Genomic DNA, 18,409 nt, shown 5'->3' with positions numbered 1-18,409 from the left:
AGTGGCTTCAGGAGCGTTGCAGTGAACGCCGATGTCTCCGCCAGCAAATTCGCCCGATGTACACTGCTGGCCACCGTAAATGCAACACCAAGAAAGACAAGAGGTAGCAGAACAAAATTTATTTTGTAGATAACATGTTGACCAAGTATCAAATGATTACGTTTACAGACGTCTGTGACATGTGGTTCCTGCCAGAATCAGTAGCCAGAGTAGCCGTCATTGATGGAGATCACCGCTGCCACACGTCTCGGCATTGAGTCAAAGAGACGTTGGATGTGTTCCTGGGGTACAGCAGCCCAAGCAGCTTCCACACGTTGCCAAAGATCATCTGGTGTGGCAGCTGGGGATGTAATCTGGGTCACTCGTTGAGCAACCGTGGACCACATGTTTTCTATCGGCGAAAGATCCGGAGAGCGAGCCGGCCAGGGAAGCAATTCAATCTGGTTATTGACGAAGAACCTTTGGGCAATGCGGTCCACGTGTGGTCGTGCATTATCCTGTTGAAATATGGCTGTGGCCGAGCCCTGAAGGTAAGGAAGGACAACTGGCTCCAGCACCTCGGATATGTAGCGCCGGCTATTTAAAGTACCGGCAATGCGTACTAGAGGCGTGCGAGAGTAATATCCAATACCGCCCCATACCATAATACCCGGTGCAAGACCAGTGTGGCGGTGCATAATGCAGCTGTCCAGCATCCTCTCTCCACGGTGTCTCCACACTCGAATCCGACCATCGTGGTGCTGCAGACAGAAGCGTGCCTCGTCAGTAAAGACAACGTCATTCCATTCTGCCGTCCACATCCGTCTGTCATCACACCATTGGCGACAGAGACGTCTGTGGTTCTGCGTCAATGGTAGACGAAGCAATGGACGTCTTGCGGACAGACCACTCTGCTGTAAACGGCGTCGAATGGTACGCGCAGACACTGGATGATGCGTTGCAGACGCAATGTGCTGTGCTACGGTTCGGGATGTCACTGAGCGATCCGTCACTGCCATGCGCACAATTTGCCTATCAGCACGTGCTGTGGTGCACCGAGGTGAATGCGATCGACCACGTCGGTCCGTCGTACCCTCCTGCATCCAACGGTCACATATCCGCATTACAGTTGTTTGGTTTCGTCCAACACGACTAGCGATTTCTCTGTATGATAATCCACAATCTCGGTAAGCCACTACCCTTCCTCTGTCGAACTCGGATACTTGATCAAAAGATGTTCGCTGTTGTCTACGAGGCATAACAGATCGTCTTGTGAAACAACCACAAGGTAAACACACGTGCCGAACGTACACTGGTCGAAATCGCCAAGCCCTAAATGGCGCTATGAGGTGGCGCCACAGGCGCGCGTGATGTGCGTCTGCGCTGAAATTCTAATCAGTTGCATATCTCATCGCTGCAAACTCATGGTGTAAATTTCACTTGATTCGGATGCTTCCTTCAGGGTGTTGCATTTACGGTGGCCAGCAGTGTAAATCCTGTGGAACCCATCTGGGTAGCTACCGGGGCGCCATCACCGCTTACCCAAGTCAGCGGCCCGTTATTTACGCGAATTGCACGACCTGCGCATAGGAGGCATCTAATGCCACATATCTCCACAAAGCTACCAACAAACCGTCGGATCCCTGATACGCAGAATCAGTACTGCATTTCAACGACGGACAAACAAGCTACTAAGCAGGTCGTCATAACTTTTAGCTCATCACTGTATATATGAAGGTATCTCAGAAAGTAAGTTACACACGTCGCCTCATGCTAAGCCCACCGCTTAAAAAAACGCGCATTGCCAGAAGACAGTACGTGTTCTGGATGACCTGTAGACACATTTGTGCTGCGGTACAGATAACAGGTACGTCACACAGTGTGCCAGCTAAACGGCGCAGCACTTGGAAAACGTACTCCAGAGTTGAAGCACACGGGACGGGGCGATTCTTGTGGGCAAAAGGTCTAAAATGCGCACACATTAACCGTGAAACTCTGACGTTACGTGGACCAAATGCAATATCGCGAGCAGTCGCAGTGAAATGTTGCGATCACTTTGACAAGAGTCGCACAGACGTGGACGATGCTGATCGGGAAGGAAGGCTACCGACACAGACGACAGACAGAAATGCCCCGCAGATCGAGGAACTGATTATTCGCAGCAGTCGCAGATTTTCCAACGAAGAGGACGTTCAGAAGGCTGTTCAGGAATGGCCCAGCGGCAAAGTGGCGCATTTCTACCGTCCACAACTTGCGCGGCTGGTAGGTACTTCAGACGGTTGTTTACACAGACTTGGTAACAATGCTCCTCTTGTGGCATCTTCTGAACTGCCTTAGAACATATAACACCATTATTTATTTTTAATGTTTCGATAGTGATGTTTCCCCAGTGCTTAACCAACGTGGCTGTAAATGCTACAGCGTATAGGGTTATAAATCCGGTTCCCACCAATTTTTCTACTTTTTATAATTGTCGATTTCTTGTTAATTATGGCCGGTTACTGATGACTTTACTGGCTCTACACTGGTGGGTCTCGCTGGTGATTTTCTACATCTACATCTACATTTATATTACGCAAGCCACCCAACGGTGTGTGGTGGACGTGCCACTGCATTACCTCCTGTTCCAGTCGCGTATGGTTCGCGGGAAGAACGACTGCCGGAAAGCCTCCGTGCGCGCTCGAATCTCTCTAATTTTAAATTCGTGATCTCCTCGGGAGGTAGAAGTAGGGGGAAGCAATATATTCGATACCTCATCCAGAAACGCACCCTCTCGAAACCTGGACAGCAAGCTACACCGCGATGCAGAGCGCCTCTCTTGCAGAGTCTGCCACCTGAGTTTGCTAAACATCTCCGTAACGCTATCACGCTAACCAAATAACCCTATGACGAAACGCGCCGCTCTTCTTTGGACCTTCTCTGTCTCCTCTGTCAACCCGACCTGGTACGGATCCCACACTGATGAGCAATACTCAAGTACAGGTCGAACGAGTGTTTTGTAAGCCACCTCCTTTGTTGATGGACTACATTTTCTAAGGACTCTCCCAATGAATCTCAACCAGGCACCCGTCTTACCAGCAATTAATTTTATATGATCATTCCACTTCAAATCGTTCCGTACACATACTCCCAGATATTTTATAGAAGTAACTGCTACCAGTGTTTGTTCCGCTATCATATAATCTTACAATAAAGGATCCTTCTTTCTATGTATTCGCAATACATTTCTCTATGTTAAGGGTCAGTTGCCACTCCCTGCACCAAGTGCCTATCCGCTGCAGATCTTCCCGCATTTCGCTGCAATTTTCTAATGCTGCAAATTCTCTGTATACTACAGCATCATCCGCGAAAAGCCCCATGGAACTTCCGACACTATCTACTAGGTCATTTATATATATTGTGAAAAGCAATGGTCCCATAACACTCCCCTGTGGTACGCCAGAGGTTACTTTAACGTCTGTAGACGTCTCTCCATTGAGAACAACATGCTGTGTTCTGTTTGCTAAAAACTCTTCAATCCAGTCACACAACTGGTCTTATATTCCGTAGGCTCTTACTTTGTTTATCAGGCGACAGTGCGGAACTGTAGCGAACGCCTTCCGGAAGTCAAGGAAAATGGCATCTACCTGGGAGCCTGTATCTAATATTTTCTGGGTCTCATGAACAAATAAAGCGATTGGGTCTAAGCTGCATATTCCTGTTGTATGCTTCTTTTGTGTCTTTTAATCTATTCGTGATGGCAGTTAAAGATCCATGAGGCTCACGTTATGTAATTGCAGACACAACTCAATTATGGTTTGTCCTACGATAACACTTTCCTTCTGAGGTATATCAGAATGTACCTTGTCACGGAATCGTTAAAACGTTCCCGTCAAAATCGTATTCACTCTCTCATGTAATTTCTAAAAATGAGATGAAACTATTGTTTTTCCATGGTATTCTACACTTGTGTGACCTATATGATGTGGCTTACGTGTCCTACACGATGGCCACTCCCCGACATGTGTCTTGGAACTTGACATTATTGCACGTTTCCCCCTTGGAAATTCGCATCGTGTTATCTACTCTCTTCTGAGAATATGGGGTTTATGTGTTGTACGTGTTAGAATACCGATGTAATTATAAGGTTACTCATATATTTATGTACGAATGTCTTTCATATTCCAAAAATGTTTGGAAAGATTTTTGTACTGGCGATTTACCCAGGCGTCCCTTGTTTGTCTGTCAAGCATTGTAGTACACTTCTTATTCCTACGTCACTTCATTTACAATGTAAAACTTCTTCAACATACACATCTATGGATTTTATGCGGCATGTGATTTTTTTTTTGTGCCTACTATTTCTCAACAAAGTTATTCATGTGACTTTCGAAGATTTCTTTGTTAATTGATTTTAGACATTGCACTATACATAAGAAAAACAATTTTGGTTCCATAACAAACTGATGGACTTTGTTCTTATGTCTAAAAATGTAATCCTCACCTTTTGCTTCAGTTCTGTACTCAGTACATGTATTTGACGTAATTCCTAGGCTTGTAGATGCTTATATTAACCAGACGTTACTGATGTTATTTGACATGTTGGTAATAAGCAGATGTGAATTTGTGAATATATTGTATTAAAAATGTTATATTACACATTGGATATTTACATAAGGGTCGACTGTAAATCACGTTTGTTTCTTGGACTGTAATATCTTTGACGGATACACTCTTTTATGTGGCATCATATGTTTCTGTGGTTCTTCGAGTATCCTTCACGCTCAGTCTCCGTAGTTAAGTTGACTGAGTCGAGTATTTCAGTGGTAACTCTTGGCGTGTATCATAATATGCTTTGTAGTATGGCATTCACTTGTAGCATGATATCAAAAATGTAAAAGTCGTATTGTTTTTGCTTTGTAAGCATATCTTCCGATTATCTTTATGTATGATGCTCAACACTTAACGACTATGGGATGTGAATTTTCATTAGCAACACGTATTGTTCATTTCTGTCGATTTGGTATAGTCCCTGGATGATCTACATCTACATCAAATCACACCTAAGTGTCTGGCAGAGGGTTCATCGAATCACCTTCACAATTTTCTGTTATAGCAATCTCGAACGTCCCGCGGGAAAAAGGAACACCTTTTTGTGTCCGTGCGAGCTCCGATTTCCCTTATTTTATTATGATCATCGTTTCTTCCTATGTAGCTCAGCATGAACAAAATATTTTCGCATTCAGAGCAGAAAGCTGGTGACTGAAATTTCGTGAGAAGATCCCGCAGCAACCAAAAACGCCTTAGTTTTACTGATGTCCACACCAAATCCTGTATCACGTCCGTGACACTCTCTCCCCTATTTCGCGATAATACAAAAGGTGCTGCCCTTCTATGAACTTGCTCGATGTACCCCGCTAATCCTATCTGGTAAGAATCCCAGACCGCGCGGCAGTACGCCAAAGGAGGGCGGACAAGCGTAGCGTAGGCGGTCTCTTTGACAGATATGTTACATTTTGTAAGTGTCCTGTCAATAAAACGCAGCCTTTGGTTTGCCTTCTCCACAACATTTTCTGTGTGTCTCATCCAATTAATTCCATCCGCCGCCCCACATATGGTGCATCGGCCGGGAAACGGAAATAAACTGAGTAATAGAACAGTGAAAGTGTTACGTGTGTATGTGGGGCGGCGGATGGAATTAATTGTTATATAAAAGTTTGAATGTTGAATGTAGAAACACTGCATTTCCTATTATTTAGAATGTTATTTATGCTGTCTTTTGCCGTTCTCAACACTGGCTCTCTAACTACAATATTGGCAACCAGAAAGTGATTAGCAAAACGTGAAGCCTGTAATTAGAATTCCTAGTGCCCACTTCGTCTGAGAATACACTTATAGTTACAGCTTATAGCTCTGAGGAGTTAGGAGATTGTCTGGGATTTACAATCAAAAACTATCGTGAAAAAACTTTCTCTATATTCTGAAAATCACAGATAAAACAAAGAATCCACAAAATCTGACTAACAGAGCAGTTCAGAGTCTAATGCGCTGATGCAACTATAACTGTCCAAATTAAATATTTAAATGAATGCTCGCCATAATTTGATGATTAGGTTCATCAAACGCCACGCTAAATAATGGTAGAATGTTTGTCCCGCGGCGGCACGTGAAAATACGACATACGCAAACTGAAGATCGATAACTACAGTCATCCCAGAATTAACACTTCTCTCGAAAATGATTTCATGGTTACGCGTATCTCGAGTAACTTAATATGGCACCCGAGGCTGTTTGTAGCAGTGATACCGACGCGACGCGACTCCCGACACAGATGACGTGCTATTCAGCGTCTGGAGAGAACTGGGGCCTTGCTTCCTCGCGCAGCGTTCTTATATATAAAGCTGCGGTGCGGACGGCTGAGGGAACGCCTGATCAAATCAGCTCTCCCGACTAGCCGCTGGGCTAGTAATGCACCACTTTAAGCCATTGAATAAATCATAGCTTCTCTTGCTGATGGCCGATGAAGCTCTTAATTTAAATGTGCATTCAGCACGCAGGTAAGTATTGATAATAAAATTTTGACGTGGCTAAGTTACATATTTTGGGCGAGAGAATTAATTTAATTACACTGCACGCAGTAGACGAGCTCTGAACTGACCCTTTGGAGATACGCTATCGCTATAGTTTTATAGGTATTCAAATGAAACTTCTCACATCCTTATGGTGATAGCGGATCTCCATTCTACTTAAATATAAACACCCTAGCCTTATTTATTAGCCTACTTAATCTATCTTGCTTCCTTAAGTTTTAAGACAAAAACCAGAAAATATTGAATTTCAACTAAAATCTTAAATTGTGAGATCCAGAGTACTGTTTTTATTAAATCATTATGAAAAATGAATCTAAATATAAATTTTGAAGTCTCTAGCTCTTTTCTGTTGCGCCAATGATTTTTACAGAAAAACGTCCAAATTTCGAAAATGGCTAAAGTTATCGAACTGATATTCAACACACATTAATTTAGTATTACTCCTGACATACTAGAAACATTTTAGGTTACTTGCTTAATTTTTAAAGTATTGCTCAACATTTATGACGTCAGAGCTAGTTACAGCGGACTGGTTGGCACATAATGGAAAGACTGATATGAATTTACTACAGGGTGAGTAGGCTGCTTCCCTACATCAGCCTTCATGTGGTGCATGTCGAATGACTCCCTACGTAAAAACGGGAAAAAGATGTGCGGTGTATTTCGTGTCGTAAAGACACGTTGTGATAGTATGCGGGTGACCTACTTCAAGTACAGGGGATAGGCAAAATCGCGTGAACAGTGGTAGTAATGGGATGGTTGTGTTTGACGGTCAACAACGCAGCTAAGGTACGTGTCGCGCGGGACTGTGCGTGTTGAGTGCAGACCAGGCATCAGTGCAGGTTGTTTACGAGTAGTGCACACTTCGTATTTGCATTCAGAGGCCGAGGTCGACGTGCAATGAAAGACCTAACACAGCTCCAAAGAGGGCAGATTGTGGGGACCCGATTGCCTGGAGGTCAGTAACCTTGACAGCCAACTTACTGAATGTTTCAAGAGCAACTGTTTCAACAGTCATGACAGCCTACACAAAACATGGAGAGACATCGTCGTGTAAACGTAATAGTGGGCGCAAATCAAAACTAAATGACAGAGATCGTCGTATGGTAACACGAACTGTGTCAAAACAACACAAAGCTACGGCGGCTAAAGTGACTGCAGAGCTCAATAGCCATGTTCGAGACCCCGTATCTATGGACACTGTGCGCCGAGAACTCTATAAAGCGAATATTCGTGGATGACCTGCTATACTGAAACCATTAGTGACGACAACGAACGCAAATAAGCGTAAAACATGGTGTCAGCAGCATAAACCTTGGACGGCTGATCAGTGGACACACGTCATATGGTCCGACGAGTCAACGTTTTCGTTAATTCCAACATCGGGCCTGGTTTACATCTGGAGAACGTCAAAAGAAACCTACAATCCTGATTGCTCGATTCCAAAGGTTAAGCATGGAGGTGGTGAGACGCCCGCTAAAACCGCTGGCCAGAACAGGTAATAGGAGTGTGGAAAGGGCCAATGGTTGAGGTCAGTTTCTGCTTGTAATTGTTATTTATTGTAATTTAATAACCCTTACAAGCAAAGTGGCACATAGCCGAACCCTTACCGAATTCAACTCTTTCATGGCTGTAGGCCTCGAATAAGAAATCTTAACAACATAAAAATCCAATTAAGATAGCAATAAAATAGTTTAAAAAACAACATACGAAAAGTTCAATACAAATAGCTGAGGGCCCCAATTAAATTCCAGAATTTTTGAATATATTACCATAGACCTTTAAAGGCAGAACGCCAACATGAAATCTTAAAAAAAAATTCAATTAAGATAGCAATCAAATAATTTAAAAAGCAAAAAGCAACATATGCAAGGTGGAACAAAAATCGCTGAGGGCCACAATTAAACTTCAAAAATTTTAAAATACAGGGTGATTCAAAAAGAATACCACAAGTTTAGGAATTTAAAACTCTGCAACGACAAAAGGCAGAGCTAAGCACTATCTGTCGGCGAATTAAGGGAGCTATAAAGTTTCATTTAGTTGTACATTTGTTCGCTTTAGGCGCTGTTGACTAGGCGTCAGCGTCAGTTGATGCTAAGATGGCGACCGCTCAACAGAAAGCTTTTTGTGTTATTGAGTACGGCAGAAGTGAATCGACGACAGTTGTTCAGCGTGCATTTCGAACGAAGTATGGTGTTAAACCTCCTGATATGTGGTGTATTAAACGTTGGTATAAACAGTTTACAGAGAATGGGTGTTTGTGCAAAGGGAAAAGTTCTGGACGGCCGAGAACGAGTGATGAAAATGTAGCACGCATCCAGCAAGCATTTGTTCGCAGCCCAGGAAAATCGACTCGCAGAGCTAGCAGAGAGCTGCAAATTCCACAATCAACTGTATGGAGAGTCCTACGAAAAAGGTTAGTTATGAAACCTGAACGTCAACTACCCGAGGCGATGGATCGGCCGCCAGGCAGCCCGTGACAGAGCACTTCATCACTGGCCTCCAAGAAGCCCTGATCTTACCCCCTGCGATTTTTTCTTATGGGGGTATGTTAAGGATATGGTGTTTCGGCCACCTCTCCCAGCCACCACTGATGATTTGAAACGAGAAATAACAGCAGCTATCCAAACTGTTACGACTGATATGCTACAGAGAGTGTGGAACGAGTTGGAGTATCGGGTTGATATTGCTCGTGTGTCTGGAGGGAGCCATATTGAACATCTCTGAACTTGTTTTTGAGTGAAAAAAAACCTTTTTAAATACTCTTTGTAATGATGTATAACAGAAGGTTATATTATGTTTCGTTCATTAAATACACATTTTTAAAGTTGTGGTATTCTTTTTGAATCACCCTGTATATTACCATAATCTTTAAAGGCAGAAGGCCACAGTGTTTAACTTGAACGATAAATTTAAAATTTAATGTTAAAAAAACGAATAACCATAAGCCTAAAGTTTAAAGTAGCTGACAACAGATAATTAAACAGCGGTGGCACTCAGAAGGCCTGCAGGGAGGTCGGTCAGCCCTCGTTCACTCAGGTGAGACAGGTGGTGAGCCCAACTACACTTGATACGTCGGAACCCAACCCGGGGACAGCCACGGACCGACCGACACGAGTTGCTTCCTATCAATCAGTGCATGAGAACTCAAACCGACAATGTTACAAACGTCATAATCCACATTGGAGTATGTATTAGCTGTCAAAATCACACAACATGTTGGACAGCAGCAGGTGAAGAAAGGACGCTGCCCGAGATTACGTTAGTGGCGAGGGCAGGTAACCGGAACACTAATAGCCACTAGGCAGAAAATTCCACTGGTGCACTCAAATCGTAGTCGCGCAAAATAGTTAATTGCACCGCATGGCTGCTAAATCTGAGCAGTAGAACCACTCGATGTTGCTCACTGGAAAACCTCCCCAACCGCAAACCACCGAAGCGAACCACCACAATAGACGTGGCTTGGGTAGTTGAAACCACTACTCAACCTTGTCCGGGTCGGTGAACCACGAAGCTCGTAGCGATCGGACAGCTCCTCCACACACGCTCCGACGCTGCGCAGGGGCTGCCAGCGGCCCCAGCCAACTGCACCGCGCGGAGATGACTTCCCTCGTCCGCAACAACCGACCGACTCCTCTCACAAGGAACCTCCCCATCGCACCCCCCTCAGATTTAGTTATAAGTTGGCACAGTGGAAAGGCCTTGAAAAACTGAACACAGATCAATCGAGAAAACAGGAAGAAGTTGTGTGGAACTATGAAAAAATAAGCAAAATATACAAACTGAGTAGTCCACGTGATAGATAAGCAACATCAAGGCCACTTAGAGTTTAGTAGCGCCGTGGTCCCGTGGTTAGCGTGAGCAGCTGCGGAACGAGAGATCCTCGGTTCAAGTCTTCCACCAAGTGAAAATTTTAATTTTTTATTTTCAGTTTGTGTCAGACTCCTATGTTTTCATCGCTTTTTTGGGAGTGATTATCACATCCACAAGAAAACCTAAATCGGGCAAGGTAGAAAAATCTTTTTACCCATTCGCCAAGTGTACAAGTTAGGTGGGTCGAAAACATATTCCTGTCATGTGACGCACATGCCGTCACCAGTGTCGTATAGAATATATCAGACGTATTTTCCTGTGGAGGAATCGGTTCACCTATGATCTTGCGATCAAATGTTTTCTGTTCCCATTGGAGAGGCTCGTCCTTTCGTCTACTAATCGCACGGTTTTGCGGTGCGGTCGCAAAACACAGACACTAAACTTATTACAGTGAACAGAGACGTCAATGAACGAACGGACAGATCATAACTTTGCGAAAATAAAGAAAGTAAAATTATAAGTCGACGGAAGACTTGAACCAAGGACCTCTCGGTCCGCAGCTACTCACTCTAACCACGGGACCACGGCGCTCCTTGACTTCCACAGTCCTTGACGTTGCCTATCTTATCATGAACTACTCAGTTTGTATATTTTACTAATTTTTTTCATAGTTCCACACAATTTCTTCCTGTTTTCTCGATTGATCTGTGTTCAGTTTTTCAAGGCCTATCCACTGTGCCAAGTTGTAACTAAATCTGAGGGGGGTGCGATGGGGAGGTTCCCTTGTCAGAATGCCGACAACATCTGAAGTAGTCGTCTGTGGAAATAACGCCAGCTACACACACAACCTGACAAACACTTGCACGAAGACCTGAACGATACCGAACAGTAACTAAGCACAGAAGAAGACGATGAGCGCGCGCGCTCACACACACACACACACACACACACACACACACACACACACAGGCGACTGATGAATGATCGGCGAGCCAAAACGCGTCGTCCAGTAGGACGACCGACCGACGATCCGCCAAGACCGTGGACCGGCTCAAGTGATGGACGGGCGAGCCTTGTCGACGCAGACCTCACTGCTGCTCCAACCCGACTGCCCCATACAGTGCCGCATTGCAACTCCCCGACTGGCAGGTAAGGACTGACAGGCAGACTCGAACTCGCGACCCGAACTCTCGATCCGAGCTCCTCACGACAGACCACGACAGGGAAGTAATAGCAGTCGAGGAAAGATACTACCAGAGGGGGATATATCGATACGCGCTGCTAGCGCCGGCCACGGTCAGGCAAAGCAGCAACTCAATGACAGTAGTAATTTAAATTAATGTAATGAGATGCAAGTACGTTAAAAACGGAGTGTAAAATACATGATGGAGGGAACACGAGCCACACACGGCTCCTTTGGGAGTATGATGGGAGCACTATCATCGTATTCTGCTGGTCCCGGTATTACTCTCAAGGGTCGTGTTACAAACGACGATTATGCGAACATTTTCGGTGATCAGGTGCACCCCATGATTCAAATGTTGTTCTCTAACAATGATGCCATGTTTCAGGACGATAGCGCACCCATTCCCACAGCCGTGACAGTATAATCGTGGTATGACGAGCATGTAAGTGAATTGCAGCATCTTTCCTGGCCAGCACAGTGCACGGATTTGAAAATTATCGAGATCTTGTCGGCAGTATTGGAGCTCAGACTCCGGAGCATATTTGCACCTCTGTCCTCACTACAGGAGTTAGAAGAGGTTCTGATCGAGGAGTGGCATAACATTCCACTGCAGACTATACAATCATTATAAGCCAGTATTCAGAATCGCAGATGTATTACGCGCAAAAGGGAGTCCAACCCCTTATTAATAAACCATTCCCAAGTAAGTATAGACGTTGACATTACTTTGCCTTTCCCCTGTACATTGAATGGCTGCTGTGGCGGTCACACGTGTCTCCTCATTTTTTAGCACTTTAAGCCACTGTTTTAAGGCAACGGCCTTGCCGCAGTGGATACCCCGGTTCCCGTGAGATCACCGAAGTTAAGCGCTGTCGGACGTGGCCGGCACTTGGATGGGTGACCATCTAGGCCGCCATGCGCTGTTGCCATTTTCTGGGTGCAGTCAGCCTCGTGACGCCAATTGAGGAGCTACTCGACCGAATAGTAGCGGCTTCGGTCAAGAATCATAACGGCTGGGAGTGCGGTGTGCTGACCCCACGCCGCTCCTATCCGCGTCCTCCAATGAGGATGACGCGGCGGTCGGATGTTCCCGATGGGCCACTTGTGGCCTGTAGATGGAGTGGAGTAGTGGTTAAGCCGATGTTTTAAGTCATTTTTGTGTTCCTTATCCAGGTTTTGTCCATGAGACTAGGATAAAATATCGTGATGTAAGTATGAAAAACAGCAATTAGCCCCATAACTGTTTAGGCCAAATCGAATATCAGGGACGTTAAACCTGCAGAGACCAAATCGTCGACCACCCTTCTGTTTTTGACTACTCACGGTGCACACAGAAGTTTGAAGTAAGTTATTTACGTGTACTTCCCCCCCCCCCCTCCCCCCACACACACACAAAAAAAAAGACTCTGACCAATATGGGACTTAACATCTGAGGCCATCACTCCCCTAACTAACCTAAAGACATCACACACATCCACGCCCGAGGCAGGATTCGAACCTGCCACCGTAGCAGTCGAGCGGTTCCGGACTGAAGCGCCTAGAACCGCTCGGTCACCGCGGCCGGCGTGTACTTCTCAAGGATATAACCTTCGGTACCAGAAGTTTGCAACTTCCTTTAGCCGGGACTATCGACGACTCGGTTTATCGCGTCTACCAGAGCGCGCTATCAAGGTCGCCTCTCTGATTTCCTCGACATCGCCCAACGCCACGCAGTATGAAGCAAAAGCGTGGAGCCGGAAAAGTTGGACAGCTCAGCGAACGGTAACCTTTGCGACGACGCTGGTACGAGGAAGGAGGACGTAAACTGTGCCGGGAGTGCTGGCCAAAGTCAACCGGGACACGGCCTGACTGCCCACGGTGGCAGGGAGAGCTGGTGGTCGGCTTCCGACGTCAGTGTGCGGCAGTAAGGTAGGCGGCGTGTACACATCTGTCGTTACTGCCTGGCTGTACGGTACCGAGGTGAGAGCATGTTGATGTGAGGGAGTGCTTGCGCCACCTCTATCGCAGCTGTGAACATCATGCTCTTTGGAATCAACTGTAGGCTGCGGAACATCGCGTCCTAACCGTGCTCGAAACGACGGAGCGCATCCTAGCTTTCCGTTTATCGTTCGCACGCAAAAGCCGTTGTTCGAAATATTTTGCAATCGTTGTCTGGTCACTTTTAGACGGCGCATGCTGCCTTGCTCAGTGAAGCAGGTTCTACGATAATGTTATTACTGCAAGAAACCAGCAAACCCGGTAATGCTTCGCAACTGCTGAATATGTAATGGGACTCGATGTTCGACCTAATCTCGTTCTGCCCCCCCCCCCCCCCCCGCCCCTGTCCATTTCCTTCTCCTCCTTCCTCTCTCTCCCCACCTCTTCCTCCCCTTCTCTCTTCCCCGCCCCCTCTTTGAACATGAGCGTAGTTAGTTGTTGTTGCAAACAAAACCTTGATGGCATTCAAGTCGCTTAAATTGAGTGCGTTAATCGGCTGGAGGGACATGAAAGGGAAGCAGTGGCTGGGAAGGGAGTGAGACAGGGTTGTAGCCTCTCCCCGATGCTATTCAGTCTGTATATTGAACAAGCAGTAAAGGAAACAAAAGAAAAATTCGGAGTAGATATTAAAATCCACGGAGAAGAAATAAAAACTTTGAGGTACGCCGATGAGATTGTAATTCTCCCAGAGACAGCAAAGTACTTGGAAGAGCAGGTGAACGGAATGGACAGTGTCTTGAAAGGAGGATATAAGATGAACATCAACAAAAGCAAAACGAGGATAATGGAATCTAGTCGAATTAAGTTGGGTGATGCTCAGAGAATTAGATTACGAAATGAGACACTTAAAGTAATAAAGGAGTTTTGCTATTTGGGGAGCAAAATAACTGACGATGGTCGAAGTAGAGAGGATATAAAATGTAGACTGGCAATGGCAAGGAAAGCGTTTCTGAAGAAGAGAAAAATTGTTAACATCGAGTAGAGATTTAAATGTCAGGATGTCGTTTCTGAAAGTATTTGTATGAAGAGTAGCCATGTATGGAAATGAAACGTGGACGATAAATAGTTTGGACAAGAAGAGAATAGAAGCTTTCGAAATGTGGTGCTACAGGAAAATGCTGAAGATTAGATGGGTAGACCACATAACTAATGATGAGGTATTGAATAGGATTGGGGAGAAGAGGAGTTTGTGGCACAACTTGACTAGGAGAAGCGATCGGTTGGTAGGACATGTTCTGAGGCATCAAGCGATTTACCATTGGAGGGCAGCGTGGAGGGTAAAAATTGTAGAGGGAGACCAAGAGATGAATACACTAAGCAGATTCATAAGGATGTAGGTTGCAGTAGGAAGCTTGCACAGGATAGAGTAGCATGGAGAGCTGCATCAGACCAGTCTCAGGACTGAAGACAACAACAACAACAATTGCTGGAATAACTGATACACGGGGCACCAGAGAGGCGTCTCCACCAAATGGATCCATGAACATAGTAGCACTAACAACAGTGTTTCGCGTAGTTACAATGCGCTAACGGGCAGGATTACAAAGTTTAGGACGATTCAGATTCCGTGATACTATTTTTTCTAATGTGCTTTTTTTCCTCTTTTTTTGTAGTAGGTTGTGGTACAGCGTCACCGGCGGATGGCAGTCTTTCTGTCCTGGTGTAAGGTTAAAATGTTTCTATTGGACAATGGCATCCGTGCAATGACATCATTGGAGTGCACATTGAAAGTGTGGCGGTGAGAAGTCCCGTACCACCCTCCGACGCTGGAAGTTCAAGGTAGCGGCCAAGAGGAAACACAAACGTTATCCTGTTGGAAAACACCCCCTGGAGTGCTGTTCAAGAATGGCAACACAAAACGTCGAATCATCAGACTGGCGTACAAATTTGCAGTCAGTATGGGTGGGATAACCTCGAGACCGCCACTGGTGTCAGACAAAATCGCACTTCAGACCGTAATTTCACGTGTAGGCGCCGTGAGTCTAACACGCAGGCAGGTTGGTTGCAGACCCTCAACAGCTCTCCTTCTAACCAACACGCGGCCATCACTGGCACAGAGGCATAACCAGGTTCCCTCAGAAAACACAACAGACCTCCTCCCTACCCTTCAATTAGCTCTCGCTCCACACCACTGAAGTCGCAAATGGTGGTAATTTGGGGACAATGGAATGCACGCTACGGACCGTCTGTCTCGGACGCACCCTTGAAATAACAGATTTGTAACAGTTCGTTGTGTCACTTGATGCCAAATACTACTGCAGATGGAGAACGATACGCCAGAGCCATACGCCGGACACCATGATCTTCACTCTCGGTTATGCCACGTGGCCGTTACGAGCTCGGTCTTCTTCAAACCGTACGTTCCTACAACCACCGCTGCCGGCCGCCATGTACAGTGGCTACATTCCTGACAAGTCTTTGTGCAGTTTCTCGCCGCCCTATCACACGACCTCGTTCAAACTCAGTTACGTGTTGATAATGACGTCTTTGTTGCCCCAGAGGTATTCTTGACTAACGTCAACTCACGACGTCCAGTCTCAAAAGCAACCAACGCTGAGTACCGCTAAGGCGAATATTTAAAGCAAACACGATTTGCATCCTGATAGCGGCGCTATTACCTAATGGTTTAAATGCCTTGCCATAGTAATTAAAACGATCTGCGAGAAAGATAACTAAAATGTTCTTACACATTTTTTTTCAGCCGCAAGCTGCCTTTTGTTTGTAATTGGCGTTTAATGACTAATCAACACAACGTAACAGTAGAACAAACAGGAGCCCGTCAAGATACACTGGATGTAGTGTTTAGTTGGATCTAAGTATTTTTACTTGTATACATTTACGAGTTTTTACTGAGCTCTAGAGACATAAAAGCTAGAGAAGCCCTTTCATTGTCTTTAATTAGCAAACGATGCGAGGTACTGTGGGGCGACGAGTTATTGAGAAAATATTGTTGTTGCATAAAAGTTTGAATGTATGTAAAATCAGTTCCTATTATTTAGTATGATATTTATGCTGTCTTTCGCCGTTCTCAACACTGGCTCTCTAATTACACCTTAGCAACCAGAAAGTGTAATTAGAATTCCTAGTGCCCACTTCATCTAAGAATACAATTATAGCTGCAGCTTATAGCTCTGAGGAAATAGGAGATTGTCCGGGATTTATAATCAAAAACGATTTTCTAAAATAGTTGAGTATATTCTGAAAGTCACAGATAAAAAACACAAGTATCCATACAACCTAACTAACAGAGCAGTTCAGAGTCTAATGCGCTGATGCAACTATAAATGTCCGAATTAAATGTTAAAATGAATGCTCGCCATAATTTGATGATTAATCAAACGCCACGCTAAATAATTAGTAGAGTGTCTGTCCCGCGACGGCAAGTGAAAATACGACAATACGCAAACTGAAGCTAGATAATGAAAATCATCCCAGAATTAACACTTCACTTGAAAATGATTTTATGGTTACGCGTATCTCGAGTAACTTAATACGGCATCCGAGGCTGTTTGTAGCAGTGATACCGACGCGACGCGACTCCCGACACAGATGGCGTGTTATTCAGCGTCTGGAGAGAACTGGGGCCTTCCTTCCTCGCGCAGCGTTCTTATATATAAAGCCGCGGTGCGGACGGCTAAGGGAACGCCTGATCAAATCGGCTCTCCCGACTAGCCGCTGGGCTAGTAACGCACCACTTCAAGTTACCGAATAAATCATAGCTTCTCTTGCTGATGGCCGATGAAGCTCTTAATTTAAATGTGCATTCAGCACGTAGGTAAGTATTGATAATAAAATTTTGACGTGGCTAAGTTAAACATTTTGGGCGAGAGAATTAATTTAATTACACTGCACGCATTAGACGAGCTCTGAACTGGCCCTTTGGAGATACGCTATCGCTATAATTTTATAGGTATTCAAATGAAACTTTTCACATCTTTATAGTTATAGCGGATCTCCAACCTATTTAAATCTAAACATCCTAGCCTTATTTATTAACCTACTTAATCTATCTTGCTTCCTTAAGTTTTGAGACGAAAACCAGAAAATCATGAATTTCCACTAAAATCTTAATTTGTGAAATCCAAAGTACTGTTTTTATTAAATCATTATGAAAAATGAATCTAAATATAAATTTTGAAGTCTCTAGCTCTTTTCTGTTGCGCCAATGATTTTTACAGAAAAACGTCCAAATTTCGAAAATGGCTTAAGTTATCGAACTGATATTTAACACATATTAATTTAGTATTACACCTGACATGCTAGAAAAGTTTTAGGTTATTTGCTTGATTTTTAAAGTATTGCGCAACATTTATGACGTCAGAGCTAGTTACAGCAGACTGGCTGGCACACAATGGAAAGACTGATATGAATTTACTACAGCGTGAGTAGGCTGCTTCCCTACAGTACAACGTTAATGTTGACACCAGCAGATAGAGGAGAAGATATCCAATGGGATGGTTGGTCCATGTGATTAAACGTACTTGTTTCATTATATACCTCGCTGGTAAAGGAGAAATATTAGAAGAGCTCATTGTTCGTAGATAAAACGTGCTAATCATCTACTGTTTGGTGCCGTCAGATGCCACATTCAGACACACACAGTCGTGTTCTGAAATGCGTCTCACTCGGCACTACACTAACGATTATTAACGAAACTACGATCTTGCAGGGCATCAGAGGAAATTTGTGACAGGATTGAGGATTTCTTGGTAGGGAGTACGCAACATGTTATCTTGGATGAAGTGTGATTGGAACATGTAGAAGTAGCAGACGGTGAAAAAATATAAGGAATAGACAGATACACTGTACTAAAGTACAGTCCCCCCCCTCCCCGCTCGCGCACACACACACACACACACACACACACACACACACACACTCACAC

General features: G+C 44.7%; 1 protein-coding gene and 1 pseudogene across 1 annotated transcript in view; one reads left to right on the top strand and one right to left on the bottom strand.

The window, feature by feature from the left end:
- Window positions 1–18,409, bottom strand: part of LOC126202992 (peptidoglycan-recognition protein SB1-like) — a 157,922-nt gene that overhangs the window by 123,607 nt on the left and 15,906 nt on the right. The window lies entirely within an intron of this gene.
- On the top strand, window positions 12,359–12,476 carry LOC126204529 (5S ribosomal RNA; annotated as a pseudogene).

This window comes from Schistocerca nitens, chromosome 9 (genome assembly GCF_023898315.1).
Source record: "Schistocerca nitens isolate TAMUIC-IGC-003100 chromosome 9, iqSchNite1.1, whole genome shotgun sequence".
Taxonomy (NCBI): domain Eukaryota; kingdom Metazoa; phylum Arthropoda; class Insecta; order Orthoptera; family Acrididae; genus Schistocerca; species Schistocerca nitens.
The sequence above is the reverse complement of the archived record's forward strand: the minus strand, read 5'-3'. Positions and strand labels throughout refer to the sequence as shown.